The sequence below is a fragment of the Topomyia yanbarensis genome, chromosome 1, assembly GCF_030247195.1.
Source record: "Topomyia yanbarensis strain Yona2022 chromosome 1, ASM3024719v1, whole genome shotgun sequence".
In the NCBI taxonomy this organism is placed as follows: domain Eukaryota; kingdom Metazoa; phylum Arthropoda; class Insecta; order Diptera; family Culicidae; genus Topomyia; species Topomyia yanbarensis.
The window spans coordinates 202,636,758-202,655,032 of NC_080670.1; the positions used below are offsets into that span (position 1 = coordinate 202,636,758).

The following is an 18,275-nucleotide window of genomic DNA, read 5'->3' on the forward strand; positions in this document are numbered from 1 at the left end:
AAATAATCCATCCAAATTTTGTCACTGCTTCAAAACTTCAAAAAAGCTACCAATAAATCAAATCACAGCTAACCCGGCTCCGAAACCTAGCAACCCTGCCAGACATCAACAACACGAAGCTCGCTACCACACGCTGTCTCTCTCGGAAGCTCTCCGAAAGCGAACACCCTTCGCCGTTCGGCTACCATTCGTAAGCTTCCGCTCGCATCTGTTTCGTCTCGGCTACGTACAGCAGCGAGGTTGTGCTTCGAACAAACCAACCGCAGATGCAATGCCGGTTGCCTACCCTGCAAGCGTCGGACGGATAACCCGTCAGTAGTTGTTGAGTTGGCAGCGTTGATACCCAACCGGGATTTTGGGGCAGACCGCGCGCGTTCGGATGCTATTACTGTGTTCTAGTTCACAGGAACTGCTGTGGAAAGCCAGTTTCAGTTTCGTTACTTGACGTCGTTTAGATCTTGCTGGGATCGTGTGAGTGCGTGTGTGTTGTTGATAGTGTCTAGCTTTTTCCAATGGCCGATCGCAGTAAGCTGTGAGGAAAAGCTAGTGTAAAATATACTGAACAGAAGAAAGAAAAAAAAACTGACAGCCAAATGGTGCAACCGTGCGCTCCTCTAAAACAACAAGAAATAACAAGCAGTAAAAGTGCATTTTTCACTGTCAGCTCAGTGAAATGCGAAGAGTGAGGGTGCGAAATCCGAAGTGCTTATCAAGCTACATCGCATCCTAGTTGAATCCGTTGATAAGGGATGATGATGTTGTTTTTTTTCCTGTGCTGTTGATGATTATTACTTTATAATGGAGAAGTGGTGAGGAATTTCCGTGTGCCGGTTGTGAAACAACAGGAAAAAAAGTGACGTCGAGTCGGAAGAAAAATGAATTATTGGACGAAGAAGTGAAAATAAGTTGTTTCTGTGTTACCGGGGATTCGGTCCGAAAACAAAACACGAAAAAAAGAATAATAAGTTGCCAAACAAGCAGCTGTTCTGTGCCCCGGTGTGGTGCTTCTTCTGTTGCTCAATATTATTAAGTGGAGGAAGGAAAGCGGCTGCGAGAACGACGAGAAACGACGACCGAACAACCGGTGAGAAAAGCGAAGTAAATCAGAAAGTGGAAAAGCGTGAAAACAGTTTGCCATCCCGATCGTGTGTGTGTCGGGTGGGTTTATTGGGGGGTGAGAGACTAGAGCCGGGAAACACGCGGATGAGTTTCAATTGTTGTACGTGAGCAATAGGAAAAATTTATTTCATCGTTCTTTGTGATTTTTTTTTGGTTTTGTTCCATATTGTTGTTGCTCCCTGCCCCGCCGGGCAGAACGTTCGCGTTCTGAGTAATAAATGAAATTTGATATTGTATCATCAATCTTAATCACAAAGAAATTATGATTCTGCTTGGCTGTGGTGCGATGTAGTTGCAGTTGCTCAGGTAGGGGTCTAGCATGTTTTCCGCTGATGGAGTTCATTTTTTACCGAAGCACTGGCAGGACGATTTTTTTAAACTGTAGCCAATGTTAACGTTTTGCATGTATCGAAAGCGAAACAGATCCACTACGGTTATGATGAATGTCGACTTCTTAGAATTTCTTTGTGTCTAGAAAAAAAATCCTCAAAAAACCTGTTTCTTCCTAGGACGCAAATTGGATAAAATCTCATTTGTTTCCTAATTTTAATAAATCGAACTTTCTTGTTTTGACTTCGGCCCATCAGTAGCGGACAGACCGACTTGGTTGCTAGCTAGACACTAACTTCAAAAATTGCACCCTATTTGTGTTCCTCATTCTTTTGACATTGATTTTCTCATCGCCACATTTTCAATTACGCTTTGGTCTTATCGGTAAACCTGAACTTTTGTTCTTTCGGGATATCTGTCTTACCTAGTCATTAAATCATGCACATAAGTTATGTGATTGTTTTGGATTTAGTGGCGACCAAGTCGGTCTGTCAGGTACTGATGAATCACAATGGTTCCACTGCAGCAGATTTTATATTTAAGAATTCTTCACATTCAGTAATTGAAATACACTGAGATTAAAATTTTCGGACAAACGCTAATGCTGATTTCGCTTTTGGATTCGAGTTGCTTTAGGATCGATCTAGCGTTTAGAAAATCCATATAAAATGAATCTAGAGTGACTCGAATCTGACAACGAAATCAGATAAGTTCTAGCGAAGATCAGTGCAAATATTTTTTTAAATAGTTACCTATAATGATTCCATTTATTTTTACAATATCCACGAGCTGCTAGAACAGGGAATATTTCTAAAACTATTTGTAGCATATGAAATTGAACTTGCAACAAATACGGGCTTATAGTGAAGTAAGATATTCAGAAATATCAAATAATTTGTCTTTGCGAACATCTTTACCGAAGATCAAACATCTCTATTTATCGTATACCCGAAGTTATTGACCGTTGTTTGTGAATGACCCCTTAAAAGCTTTTACTCGACATAACTTCTTATATATCGTAGATAACGCTTCAGCATGTTCAAGGAAGTTGTTTGTCTTATCAAGATACATATCTTTCCAGAAGAGAGCATCGGCCAATCTCTTCCGACTTAGAAGTTATTGGGTAACTTTTGGTAAAATTAGTAAAAGTTTTAAAAGCATTAACAGAATTAATAGAATTCAATAGAGTTTGCTTGTTTCTCGTTGTCTCCAGTAGAGTTATAAATGATTAGAAACAAATTTCGTTTTTCAAAAAATGTCAAATATCTTCGAAAATACTCGGGATAAGAAAAATTATGCGTTAATAAAAATTGTGTATTTTGACGATTGAAATAACTTTGTAGACTATATGAAACCTGTAGGAATGCTGATAAAAAAGATATTTAAAAAAATATTCCTCCAAATATAACGTGCTATAACTTCTTAAGCATTTAAAAAAGAGACTTTTCCAAAGACGTTAGATAATTTTTTTTCTCAAAAAAAAATTGTTGAAAAATCTCACTTATAGGAGGATTAATCACGAAAATCATAGCAGCAAATGATAAACCTTTCTATTTTTGCTGAGTAGTGCGAAAACACTACTGACGTAAACTCAGCCGTTTTCCCGTTAACAACCAATCATTTGAAACTTTATTTTTCAAAATATGCCCAATTACTTTGAAAATACAGGAGATAAGTAATTGTTGTAATACATAAAGCTTTTCATTTTGATAATTCAAAGATTTTTACTGAACTTCTCGAACTTGTAAGAATGTTATTTCAAAAGTTATAATAATGAATTGGCTTTAAAGGGTGCAATAATGTCGAAGATATTAAATATAAAGACTTTGTGTCTTCAGTAAAGTTGTTGGCAGAGGCTTGCTCTGCAACTTTGCCGAAAACATAATTTTAAAATATGCACTTGCAAAGAATGTTGCCACATATATCTCACTTTTAGGGAGATTAATCTTTAAAATAACAGCACCATACGAAAGGGCTTATAGTGTCGACAAATTCCTCCGAAGACGTTATTGATCCAAATTCAACGATTTAGGCGTAATTAATAGATTTTGGCAAAAAAAACACTGTACAGTGGTGCTAATGTCGGTTCATATTCGTATTTTTCCCAAAAAAGAAAAATATTTAAATTTCTAACGAAATTTTTTCACGTAATTCCGAGTCATGTTCTAACAAATTTTGGGGAATATTCCCAAAATATTAGCGTAGTTTTCGAGAAACTCTCTAAAGTACCGTGCAAAACAGCCGAGCTACGTGCCAGTACACAACCAAACAATATTAGTAACTCATCAAAAAAACAGAAAGGAGTCTGAAAACTAGTCGCGTAGTCGCAAAACCCGAGCAAATTCTCATGGGTTTAAACACCATACAACCCCACAAAAATACCATGAATATGGTCCGCGCCAAATTTTACAACCATCAAAACACCATGAAATGGTCTGCAAAACCCATAAACACACCGGAATATGGTGTTTGAATGGGATCTTTCGGACCATAGTGATGGTGTTTTCATGGGTTGAACCCATTCCAGACACTATCAAAACACCATGCAGTGGGGGTGAATTTGGACCATGACCATGGGGGCATTATGGGCTTCTCGTTTGTTCGGGAAGCCATGTTTATTTGCTTAAAATGCTCGCCCGATTCCATCCTTTGTTATTCTAGGTCAAGGCACTGTTATCACACCCAAACAACATTAGTTACATATGAAAATCAGATTGATGTGTGTCATTCTACCGTGAAACGTTCAAGTAGCATAAAACTGTGAATCTTCCAACCGTGGTAAATTTTGATGTTTATGGCTCCTTTAACTATTGTCTATTTTTAACGGTAAATTTGCAATTGGTTTACATAAGTCCAGTCCAGTAAGTTTGCATTCAGACTTCTTCAGAATCACGACACTTGGACGAAGAACATATTGAAATAAATTTGCTGTCTAAAAACGTGTTTCGATTTCATTTTCTCATCAACAAATAAAACTTCTTCTCTCACGGAACATCGCAAATTAGAAATCGTTTAGTGTATTCATAAACGTTGCTTCCAATTTCCGGCTGATTCACAAAGAATACTCGAACTGTACTCAGCATACTGAATAGTAGCCATCTGATAGCAAAGTTTGCAACATTCAATTAGCGCATTCTGACTGCAGAATATTACAAACGTGCTTGGACAAATTCATTAAATATTTTACATTTTCGGATTCGCGACCGATCAAAAAGTTTGCAAGCTACGCCAATGCTGTTAGACATGTTTGGATGCGACCAGTCTTGTGCTTTAACCAATCAAAAAATGTTAAAGCTGAGTTCTTCGAACTGAGTTCGCCATGCGACTACTAATTTTGCGTCTCACGTATGACACTCCACTCTCAAGTGGTATTAGTGAGTTTACCGTTTCCACGACCCCTTTGGAAATGTTGAAAATTACCCGAAGATTCTGATCGCAAATTCATGTTGGTAGAGATCTGAGTTCGTAAATTTGCGATTACGATGTGTTACGGTATTTAACGTGTAGTTTAAATGACCAAAGCAGATGTATTTATTATCCGATATCGGCGGTCTAGATAGTTCGTTAGACACGGGTCAATTCGCCAACTTATGCATTGTACTGTCGGAGCAGCGAGTCTTATCTAACACCTCTTCCTTCCAGATCGTACAAATGTTCACCTAAAAATATGTTCCACTCGTTTTTTCGCGTTTTCTTCCCATTTTGACTACTCATTTGAATTGACGTAAAAGGCAACGAACTCGTTTAAATTTAAGAAATCTAATTCGTGTTTTTGATGCCAAATGGCTAAGAAATTAATGAAACGCCATGATTTGGTGCCACCTTAATTTTTTTTTGAAGAATGTCGCCACATTATGTTGAAATTTTCAAAATAAAATTCATCGTTTTCAGATTTGGTATCAGATTCAAAACATACATTGAACAAGGGAAATGTGTAATTTTGAATCTCTGCACACAACGGAGGTGCGGTTTCACTTAACTTCGGATACCCCTGATTTAAGTATGATGTTGATGTAGCAGTACGGAAATGTTGTTATTTTTAGAAACGACAAACATGGTTTGTAGATCTTGCTTTCGACAATTATATTCGAGTGGTAGATGCGAAGACAGCCCGCAGTATTCCATCGTTCATTACCCTTGGCCATGGTACTCATGCTCAGACAACTCCATTCACTAATAAGAATCAGATCGCTACGGGTAAATTTTGTCAGCATACTGGTCGATATGAAATCTCTTCCCTATCAGGCAGCTAAGGAGAACGTTGGGGACCACCAAACGGAACCAAGTAAAGCTATCTTCGATTGAAAAGTCCCTGGTAGAAAATTAGAATCGAAAATATTTATTTTTGTTTTAATATCATACAAATATGCATTGAATATTACTGTTCAGTTATCGCATTGAGCCGCATCAAGTAGATGGAATCTTTTTGAAAAAATGTCAGATTTTCCAAAACATGCATTTCTCGACTAACTTTGAATCCGTGGCGTAAAAGCCAACGGTCAAAAGTCCAGGTGTGCCGTTACCCGCCAACCATAGCTGTTGTGAATAGACAAAATTGCATTTAATTTTCATTTAAAACATTACTCACGTCAAAAAACTAGGAATATATGTAAATTCCCTCAACGGCTGAATTTACCGTTACTATCTGCCGATAGGCGTTGAGGGCAGACTTCAATATGCGTCCCCATAGCTCTATCCACCACCAAAGTCTGGCGATGTCTGAGCTAGCTAACGGGACGCAAACGGTGACAATAATATCTCAAGCCTGAACGCTAAAAATAGATAACGAGTGAGTTCTGTCTGAGAAGGGGCGATGACGATTTACTTATGAAAGGTATTTGGGGGTAGATGGGACTATTGGTATGTATTGGGGCTGTGGCGGTGGTCACTTTGATCATTTTGGTGATTTTTTTTACATTGGACATGTTTCTAAAACCTTAAAAAAAAGGCAAAAAAAACATGATTCACGTCAAAAACGAAGAATATATGACACAAATAGTGTCTCCGTTTCGAGAGTTGGCGTCAGTCCGGCGCTAGCTTAGTCATGTCACTAAGTTGATGTCGGATTCTGATGAGACGAAGTCGAAACATAAAATCCATAACTAATTTAGTTGTAGGGTTTGTGCCCTCTACGCCCAAATGTGGTTTTAACCTATTTTCTAGTTAGTGGTGAAACAAGAGCTTTTACATAAATTACTTACTAGGAATGCTTACTTTTACCGATGATATCTCAGTTGTTAACTAATCGAATTCAAATATTTCTTCACCACTAGAATTAAATTGCAATGGATGCCAGCCACAATGTCAGGAAAAACCGAAATTTCACAAAATTTTCAAAGTGATTTATTTATTATTTGATTTTTGCGGAAATATTAAATTTCATTCTTCCAGAAATTGCTGCTGGCATTAATAAAAATCGATTGGCAATGATGATGTTATAGCAATGCTCAACTGGCTGCATATAGCACTAACTGCAAAAACAGGGAACGGATCCATAAACAGAGTCATTTATGCGCAATCCTACGGGGCAGACAATCTGTTCCCTATGTTTAGTTCCAGCCAATTTCCACTGTTACTTCAGACACTGGCTGCTGGTTTGTGCCAGATAACAACAGAATAAAGCCGCAGAATTGTGTGAACAGTGAGAGAATTCCTATCCTGTGACTAGATGCTGGCGACCTACAACATCTAGTCCAAGTTGTAGTTTGAATGAGACCCTGATGGTCCTTCTCAACTCAGTGGCATTTGATGTCTATATAATAAAAGAAAAAATAAAAATAAAATGCATCAAATGGATACAATGACTACATATTATAAAATATAAATAACGAGTTCAATAAAAATAATGTAAGAAAACAACAAAATACTCCTTTGTACGTGGTCTGAACAATGGTGCTCCGTTGTGATAAGGTGTTTGAGATATAAAAACACGAAAAAGTAAAAAAAAAATAAAGCCAATCCTGAGAATTTTTCGTCACCTCATTTTGGTGCTCACTAACACATTTACACTTACAATTTCTATATGGTAAAGGTCATTGACAAACAAGAGAAATATAATTTGCTCTAGGAGGCTTCCCTGAGCAAGTCCTTGTAATGATTTTTCAATGTGATCATAGTCAGATTAAGGATTGGGAAAGTATAGCTGTATGAAAAATGAATTTAAAATCGTATGAGACAGTTGATTAGTCGGAACATATCTATATTCGCCACTAATTAGCATTGCTTTGGAGTTTTGGTATATTACTACAGTGCAGAACTGGGGACATTGTCAAAATCGGGATATATTTTTTCCATTTTTTTTTAATAAACCCAAGTTGTGAAAATATTATTTTTTAGTTCCCAGACATAGCCCCATAGCTATTTCTGATTATTTAGTAAAAATTTCCTTCCCTTGAGTGGGTCTTACAGTGCCAAATTGGGTTTGTTCGGTTTTGTTTGCATATTAGATATTGCTTGCTAGGCAGATTTAAAATTAAATTTAATTTTTCACAGTAGTCCTCAGTTATCGCAGTTTCGAATCAGTTCTATATTTTTGTAGCAGCTGGCGTCAAACCCTCCAAAATGCACCTTTTTCTGGTCTCCCGCGGGAAGCTACAAGCTACGAAATTATTTGAAGTTATTTGAAAAATATTTTAAAAAATCTGTAATTTCACTCATAAATTCTACCAATCCATTGATATGCATCATTAATGTTAATTTTGGAGGGCGCAATTCTTCAATTATGGATCCTTAATGCACCCAATAAATAGTCATTTTAAGTAATTTTTTTCCACTTCACATTTTGAAAAAGAATCATGAAATTACTCACTTAAAGTCATATAAAAAAGTGATCATATAAAACCTGAGCATTTAAAAAAATCTATTCTCTTTTCATTTCCCACAATTTATCCAGAAGTTGTTTCTGTGTAAATTGCGGGAATACAACTTGCGGGCTCACCATCTGTTTGTGGATTTCAAGGCAGCGTACGATCCCGTGAAACGGTAATGCTTGAATATGTCTTTGTCGCAGGTAATATTTGAATGTGTCCTTTCCACAGCTCTAATTAAGCTGAATTCGTATGCTGTTGGATTATGTCGAAATCAAGCACCAAAATAGCTGGAGAGGTATCCGTCTCGTAAGTGGCGTTAGATGGATTGAGACAGCGTGATGCATTCTCTAACACAAATTTTTAACTCGATCGGTGAAACTATATTTTTGCGCCCACGGTTTAAAGTTTACATGGGATTTTGTATGGGAAAAAAGTCTTTTGCAAATTAATTCTTCCAAGAGTCTCCCGTTATCTCCTAAAAATAAACAGATGTCTGATTTTTTTAAGAAATTTGTCAAGGAAACAAAGTCTAGAAGACTGCAAAACGATATGATGCTTGTGGAAAAAGTTATTAAGCAAAAACCGATTGATGCCCTGAAGATTGATGAAAATTTCACTTTTCATAGCATCACTGCTTCTGACGGTTTTATTATATACAAAAATTTTAACTTTCTTTTATTATGTACAAAAGAAGCCTCAATTTATAACTCAAAACCTTGCGAAGTGGCCAAATAGTATAGATAAACGATTTAGATACGTTAAGAGAGGATTAAAACAAAATTGCGTATAATTGGACAACCAACAGCAGTGGTGCTAGAAAAAATGAATATTTTTTCAATCGTCAGAGCATCAATTGGTTTTTGCTTAATAACTTTTTCCATAAGCATCAGATCGTTTCGTGGTTTTTGAGACTTTTTTTCTTTGTTAAATTTCCTATACAAGCCACATAACGATTTATTTTTAGGAAGCAATGGGCGACTCCTGGATGAATTATTTTGTAAAAGTTAACTTTCCCATACAAAATCCCATGTAAACTTTAAACAGTGGGCGCAAAAATATAGTTTCACCGATCGAGCTAAGAATTTGCACAGTTGTTCTAGGACCCAAATGGTACCTAAAAAGTTGCTCGGAGCTGGAACCTATTTTTTGTCCCACCCTAGTGGTCACATATTCATTTTTGAAAAGTAGAAAAATGATGAAAAACATTTGCGTCTAAGGCATGGGTCTCTAAAACTTACGATGAAAAGTTCTATTGAAGAAAATTAAACATTAAATTTCGTAAATATTGATCCATATCCCGAAATTCTGCATACATAGATCTCGCATATCTTCAACAATATATTCCGATATGATGGAACTGAACGCTGGTCGGTTCTATTTCTGTGATGTACACCTTTTCAACAATCATCACAAATGGATGGTCGAACCTTGCTGTGTTTGATGTCCATTACTGCAGTACAGAACAGTGGTATAATATTGAACTACACAATTTTTGCTAACATGCATTGAAATAACGCTCCTTTGCTTGTATTTCAAGAAAACATTCCACACGGGATTCGAGCATCCGGATAACTGTTCTTTGTATATTTTTGTAGTCTATATTGTGCACAAATTTGACGATGCCATGAGTAACGCAGAAGCACTTAAACCAAGTTTTTTGTCTTTATACATGAAGACATATGTGTTCAGTAGCTTACTGAGATTTGTCAGAGGTTTAATGGAGTTATTTTTTTTTTACTCGACAACGAATTAGACTGACGTGAAATATGCAATTAATATCTCGCAATACAATTACGTTTTGTGGCACTTCTAATTGAGAAAGTAAATGACAATCTTTTTCACCTCCATCGAGAGCCTCCGGTGGCTGTGCACTCGTGCCGAAAATTACATTTAAATGAAGTAGTCTTCTTGAAACGTAAAGTTCTTTTTTTAGCTTGAAAATTCAAGCTTACTTTTTACCGAACTCAACGTACTTCAACCGCACACACCCACACAGGAAACCATCGTCTGGCTTCTTACCGTAGGTCCATTGAGCTGGACTGGACTGTTTGCCGGTTACGATTCGAACCCTAGAAAATTGCAGTGCGGGGTAACAAAATGCACCAAGGAAAGAGCAACGTGACCCGAGAGGTAATTAATAGTAAAATGATGTGCGATGAAGTGTTTAGTGTTAGTGAAAATTCACCGAACTGTCTTGTTAAATTTTTGACTTGAGGGGATACTGCAATATTTTTTATTATATCGCATAATTTAAAAAAATGGATAGGTAGTGTTTGTGACATAACCGGAGTTTCGTGACTATACTTCGGGATGGTACTTCGAATCTAATGACATTCAACGGAATCATTGCATAAACTAAAATATGATAGTCAGTCCACGGAGACGGCCGCATTTTATTAATTGTCGTCGCTTTCGGTGTTGATAGGCAGCCTCCCGAAAAGAGTGCATCCGACAAGCTTGAAAAGCAGCACTGGACTAAAATCACAATGCTTTCTGTTCAAGATTTGTGGCTCGATGCCCAAAATTACCGGGAACCAGTTACGAACGAACTTCGTGCGAATGTTTTAAGATCGATTTTTTCCTTCTGTATGCTATCTTTCTACAATCGGCAAAAATAATGAAATTGACACAAATTATTCTAATCGCAATTCACCAGCCGCGCACAGCTCACAAATAGTTCTTTTTCAGTATTGTACAGTCCTTTGAGGAGTTTCTCCGTTCGCTCCAAACAGCTCCATACGAATGATGCTAGAAACAAATCTGTAGCGGAAGTATATTAATAACTTTTCATCATTTTAGTTTTCGGATGGTGCCCTATATTGAAGTCTCGGATCGAGATGTGCTGGAAACTTTTACTTTTACCGAGTAGTTTTCCAAATACTTTTCAAAGCACAAATTTTTCGTTATTAATGCATGTCATACAAACTCCAAAATCCAATACAATCTTTCTAAACATATTTTTGACAAATTGACTAATTCTATAACAAAAGGCGGCCAACTCCGTTTGCTTCAATACTGATGAGACGAAGTCGTAACTTAAATTCCACATCTACTTCCACTCGGGACTCACATTCCTTCGAACTAAACTTGTCGTGGGGAGACGCACTACTGCCGATGCTGATAGCAAGAGTACCTTTTTTCTCGACCTACCTATACGAGAAGAAGAGTGATGCACTTTGCATACCTGACCGATTGGTGGCTGGAGGAGTTGAAGTCCTTCCGAGAGAGAGAGAGAGAGAGAGAGAGAGAGAGAGAGAGAGAGAGAGTGTACAACCAGCCGCACAGTCTGAGATGGTGCTGGTTGAGGTGTGGACTCGTAAATAATTCATTGCACGTCACGTGAGATTTCCACCGAACCGGAATGGGAGCAGAAGTTCCAAGTCTGGATTTTTGGGATGCATTTCGGCTGCTTGCTATATTTGCCGAGGCGGGCCGCGGAGGTGTACGGATGCGACCGGGGAGAGAAAGATTTATTGTTTCGAGAAAGTTTTCCCTTTCTGAAATCTTCGAAGAATTCCTAATGAAATGCTGACAAGCTTCGGTTCGTTCGTCTATGGGGAACTTAAACATCTACCATAAGCATTTCAGGAACTCACGAAAAAAAATATTAAATTGCCTTCGCAGCATCATCATCAAAATCGATCGCTTTCGAAAGCGTTCAACGCCACTTGCCCCATCATTAGGCCAATAATAGCAGGACCATAAACATAATCGATTCGAGTTGAGGGAAATTTTGTGCTGCCTTTCGTTGATACAGTCTCTAGCCTGGTGCAGAAACGCACTTGCCTTTCCCGCGAGAATTTCGCCAGCCTGCGAAAGAAATAAAATCACTCATCTACGCGGCAATAAAAGTGGAAACTTTTCCCCTATTCAGCGCGATTCTCTTCCGTTGCTGCAATAGAGAACTGTGTTAGGGTTGGGATGCTTGAGACAAACTGACTGAAAACCCAGACCTTGGTCGCGTCTGGTTCATAATAAAAATAAAAGTTTTCCTAAAGCCCCCCCAGCCTTCTAAAAGCGTGAAACTACAACTGGTAGGAATGGGTAAACTTCTGTTTGCGTTAAAGCGACAGACATTCACGCTAACACCCACACATTCCGATCTACGGCAGTTTAATTGTCATAAATCATAGCGGGGGTGCGCTGGTCATTCAGCGGATGGACTTGAGAGTACGGAAGAATTCCAATGTCATGGTTTCGGAGTTGTTCTGTGTGTTCTAAAGTCGTGTCGGAAATATTCTTCCTGGTTGGAAACCACACAAGCAATTCAGAATGTCTGTTAGTTTTTAGTTTTAACTTTCATTGATTAGCGAATATGGCAATTAAACGTGCGCCAATTTGCCGATTTTGCAAATCGCTTGACAGATTACTTACTTTTATTACAATTTGAATACATTAGAGTGACAAGAAACCCATCCTTGAGACGATTTCCAGTTTCATCAACAATATCTGCTCCAAATTGGTAACATGTTTTCAACAAAGTTGTTTCAAATAACATTCTCAACAAGTTTGATGAGGACATCAAGTCTCCAATTATTTTTGGGAGTGTTATTTCTGCACAATTAGTAAAGATGCAGAACTAACGCTTCAGCAATTATGGATTAACTCTTTAAAAATAGTTGAAGACTTGATGTCTTCATCAAAGTTGTTGAGAATGTTATTTGAGACAACTTTGTTGAAGACATGTTACAAATTTGAAGCCAATACTCCTGAAATCGATTCAAGAATGGATCGATGGTGGTCACTCTTTTCGTGACACTCTAATTGTTTCTTAATTATGTTGACTTGAAAAATTACTTTTGAACATTCATTTCAAACTAAATGAAAAAATAGTGTTAATCAAAAGTATCATTTAAAAAAAATGGGTTGAGATTAGAACATAGAAAATAAACTGCACTAACAAATACTATAACCCACTTTACCATTTAACGCACAGTGTTCAGTATCTTCCGCAAAACTACATGCTGCTGCCCAACCAGCAATTTGTGCTCAACCAACTTCGATTGAAGTCAACGACCGTAACGATAGAGAATGGATTGACTTAAGTAGCAGCGGGCGAAGCTACAAATGGTTGCCCGTTAGGAAAACCCACCATAAACCATCCAATATATCATCGTGACGAGAATCTTTGTCATATTTCGTACATGGTGAAACTGTGTGCGACTTTGGATGTGATTTTCATGTGATTTTTCCCCACCCAATTTTATCACTAAAACAATTTATTATGCAAGAAAGTAGTCAAAGTCGTAGCTTTCATTAAAAATGGGTTTCATGTTGTGATCTGATAAACAAAATTTGACTTAAGAGATACTAACACTTACAATTTTAATTAAACAAAATCAATTTTCCCAGGCATCACCCAATCTCATTTGATTAAAAAAATGTCATAACACATGAACCAATAGAAATAGAAATTTTGTCTGTTCAGTAAATTTTGTTTAACTGCCTTGTTCGAAAATCTTTGGAAACATTTTTGTCTTCCCAAATACGATTTTGAGACCGTAGTGTGATAAAATTACACTGGCTTAAAAAAATTAATGTTTATCATCGGTTGTAAAGGTCTATTCCTAAATTCGTTTATTTGACACGGCGCGATCAAGCGTAAGCTTAGCTGAGCCGGCCGGTATTTTATTCACTGTATATATATAATTAACAAAAACGTAAAAACGTTTGTGTGTTTATTCTGGGTACGCATGTTTAAAGTTGGAAGTTCTTATTTGTTTCTTTCTCTTACAGGTCGCTTTGCAAATACCTGTTTATTGGCATTTATTGTGCTGGTTGTTGGTTTGGAGACACTAGACCAATTGCTGTTATTTCGTTGTTGGTACAGGAAAATAGTTTCGATCAGTTATTGATTGGGCAATTTATTGTGTTTCATCGACATCTGTTGAAAACAGTTTTTTTGTTCTGGTTGTAGTGGGTTGTTTTTTTTCATGACATCGGAGCATTGTTTTCCGAAATGTACCCTTTGGTTATTGAACTGGCACGTAGGATTCTGACCAGGGTAGGTGCATAGTGGAATTAAATGGTAGAAAAACATATGTAAAGTAGGTGCTTAGTGTTATTTACCAATCACAACTTAACAACACGAACGCCGTTGAGAGCACCATTGAAAAATTTTCCTGCAGTATCGTGTGTAACGGATTCCACTTCTCTGTATTTTGAGAAGAATTTTACAATATGTTCTGGTCTAATACGCGGCGCTAGTTCGTGTAGGCGAATGTTTATGTTTTAAATGTTACCTATACACAGTTTCTCACGTGGTGTAACTGTATGTATATCACTTCCTTGAGATTAAGATCTCTTTTCGCTTTTAGTAACAATCCAGCAGTACATGACTGTAGGTCAAAGAGGGTTTTGTAGGGGGTCCTCTCATATAATTGTGGCAAAAAGTACCTAATGTTTAATAATTTTTTTGAAGCAGTAAAATGAATTAGACATGTGCGCTATTCTGCAAAATATTTATTAAGGTGTCATCTATAAAATAAAAATTTTCGAGCGTAGGTGTCAAAAATGGCGTCCAAAATGGCGGCTTTCACAGAACAAGATTTTTCGAATCTGCGGGCATTCTCGTTTTTGAACCACTCAACCAATCTACATCAGGTTTCGCCCGCCTAAAAGAAGACAGCACTCTCGGGCGCTGTAACCTACAAAATCACAATATTTTAATCATTAACGAAAAATCATGCGAAAAACGATACTTTATTTTCAAGTGGCCGTCATTTTGTTTCTATATCGATTTTTTTCAGGTTTTTTTTAGGTTGGGGCGCCTCTACGGAATGTAATCTTCAAGATTGTTTTGGTTTGCTGCTTGTAGACGACGAATTGTGACCTGTATCTTGACTGCAGGTGAGGTCGGTTTTCAAAACTCCTTTTGTTGGAGCCGCCATTTTTGACACCTTGCACTCGAAATTTTTTATTTTGTGGATGAAACCCTAATAAACATTTGGCAGAATAGCGCACATGTCTAAGTCATTTTACTTGTTCAAAAAAAAAATAAACATTAGGTACTTTTTGCGCAATTATATAAGAGGACGACCTTAAAGTCAATCGAAATTATATTTTCCCGTTTTACTGGCAATTTCGTTTTTTGTGGCGGTTCCATTTCACTGCGCAGCCGGAGGCGACTATATAAAACTGTTCTTCGCTATTAATATATTAAGATCCCTCTTCTCGGACCTCCAGAAACCTGTTCACTACCCCCTTTATTTTCCGTCGACCACTGTCCGCACTATGTGCGTATCACCGTCCAGAGAGAACCCTAGATATCAGCCCATCAACACATATACCGGAATTAACGGCTTTATTTCCCTTCCAAAGGAAGACGTGAACACAGATTTTTCACCTCAGAAAATTTCAACAACCTACTGGGGTGATTGGCGGTCACTGAAGCACCGGTGCCGTCGTTTATCTGTAAGTTGTTGCTTTGCCGCGATGCGTGGGGCTCTGCAGCAAAACATTTCGGCTTAGTACAGTGGGTTTCAAATATTGTGTACCTGTCCTTCCGTTCATTTGTAGAAGGTAAAAGTAAAGTTTAAGCTGACGGAAGTTTTATGCAGTTCCATCATATACGACATTCCATAACGTGCAATGATTTAACAAAGTAAAACTACACGTCCTGCTTCCGCATACTTCCGAAAATCATCATCTTTCCTGGTTAGAATGCAAAGTAAAATTTGTTGACGTAAATTTGCCTTCAACAAACGTAAATTTCGATGCTTTTGCAAGCTAGCACAATATTGCGACAAAAGTTTTATAATTAGCCTACGATACAGTCCAAAATAGCAATGGACATTATATCGCATTTTATCGATTTTTTTAAATCAGAAAATTCGTTGTCAAGCATCGAACCGGAGAAGATCGGATGAATTAAATAAATTCTTTCAGGTAAAACGTCGGATTTTGGAAAAAGTCGTGATGTCCTTTAGTGTATGAACGAGGGGGGAGGATTACCCAAGTAACAATTTAAGTTTTGTAGCACGCTAGAAGTGCAATTTAAGTTTTATGAGCGGCTATAAAACTCCCATAAAACCTCAATTGTTACTAGGGTAGGTATCCTTGGTGAAAAAAATAACATACCCATGTCACGTCATCATGTCTCTTCAGTCCATTTTCAAACAATTATTCAACATTATTTTTCTGAATTTTTATTGTGAAATATTAAAAAAACTTCAGGAGGCACCTCGAAAAAATGCGTTTACACCACATCTTTAAATCACCAGGATCAATCGTTCTGAAATGTTGCACAGTTCTTCGTCACATCATTGCCCAAGTAAGCTTTTTAACAAATTTTTTGGCATTTTTTATTTGTTTTTGTGGTTTTATAGATTCTATTTATTTAATTCCTTTTATTCATTTTATTCATGTTAATCATTCTATTAAATTGATACATTTTATTGATTTTTGTCATTGTGTTCATTCTATTCTTTTTATTAATTTAATTGATTTTATTGGTTTTTATTCATTTTATTTTCATTATTCATTGTATTCATTCAGTTCATTTTATTGAGTTGTCCACTTCGTGCATTTTATTTAGTTTCTTCACTTTATTCATGTTATTAATTCTGTCCAGTTATTACTTTTATTCATTTTATCCAATTTGTTAATTTGACTCAACACAATTTATTTTTTAATTTTATAACGCTTTTTTTAATATTGTTTAATTTTCAATTGAATGAGCTGCGCTAATTTGGTTAATTTATTTTATTAATTTGATTTTTATTGATCATCAACTAATTTTTTGAAATTGTTTTTTTGCGCTTTAATATTTTTTTAATTTAATTTGCTTTATAAATTTTCTATAATTTATTCAGTTTATTAGAGGTTTTATGTGTGCAGTACTCGAAACTGGGGCCATCCTACCTCGAAATGGGGGAAAGCATATCTCACTTTTAGGGAGTTTAATCATTAAAATACTTAACACCATGTGAAAGGGCTTGTAATGTCCACAAATTCTTCCGAAGATGTCATTGACCCAAATTTAACGATTTAGGCGTAATCAATAGATGATTTTGACGTAAAAAACCTGTTTATATCAGTAAATGCTTGTTGAAATTGAAATTCTGCAGACACTCAGATCGATAGATTTTCGCATTTATAGCTCCGGTAGTGTAAAATGGTAGGTTTCTAAACGCAGGCACATATTGCTTGCCACGTCTAAATTTTTTGCTTGCGTCATTCCCTACGACAGCAGTGCTATATTGTGGACCTGGAAAAGTCTCTCTGCTTTTTATAGGTCGCTGGATCATTCTGAGGCTCGTTGCTCACCAAATCACGTATCGAGATTGATTTATTCTTTCTAATTGGAGATGGCTCTTGATTCAGTTTTAAGTTTGTCAAAAATCCGGATATTATCAGATCATCACCAGATTTTTTCTCTCAGAATTTTTTTATTTAACAGGGATCGTTGATGAACATACCCAAGATCAGTTGTCGTAAGTGCCTTTCTGGAGTAAAACATTTGGGGAAAGTTCCATGCCTTCAGCTGGACCAATTAAAAAAATATGCTCACACCTATTAGACAACATGGCTACATGGCTGGGAACCCTAGCGACATAAGGGAACCCAATCTCTGTTAGAATCCGAACCGTACACCGAAAATTTTATATCAGACTCACGGTTCGCGCGACCATTCAAGAACACACAAATAAATTACAAAATCATGTCAGCGTACAAACGTTAGAGCCCCTCGCGAATTCCCAAGCAACCTACGCCCACGAACTCGCAAACATGATTACACCCCGGTGATAAGGTGAACGTCTCAGCACTCATAAACTTACCAACGCGATCTCAAGCGTCAACCTACAAACTCCCGCGCTCGCGCCATCATGAGTCAGGATCGTCCGGAAGTCTCTATCCTCGGTACCAACAGTCTAGGTCCATGTTAATTAATAAAAAATAAAATTGAAAAAGTAAGAAGAAAATAACTCCCATATCCACTAGACAAAACGTTCCATGGCGACATGACCGGGAACTCTAGTGATATGGGGTAGCTCACTCCCTGTCAGAATGTGATCC

General features: G+C 37.2%; 1 protein-coding gene across 2 annotated transcripts in view; it reads left to right on the forward strand.

Moving 5' to 3' along the window:
• The first annotated feature begins 282 nt into the window (after positions 1–282).
• The window catches only part of LOC131688597 (lachesin), a 232,391-nt gene continuing 214,398 nt past the window's right edge, over positions 283–18,275 (forward strand). For both annotated transcript variants that reach the window (XM_058972958.1, XM_058972964.1), the window contains exon 1: positions 283–1,084. The gene's annotated coding sequence lies outside the window, so the exon portion shown is untranslated. The remainder of the gene's footprint in view (positions 1,085–18,275) is intronic.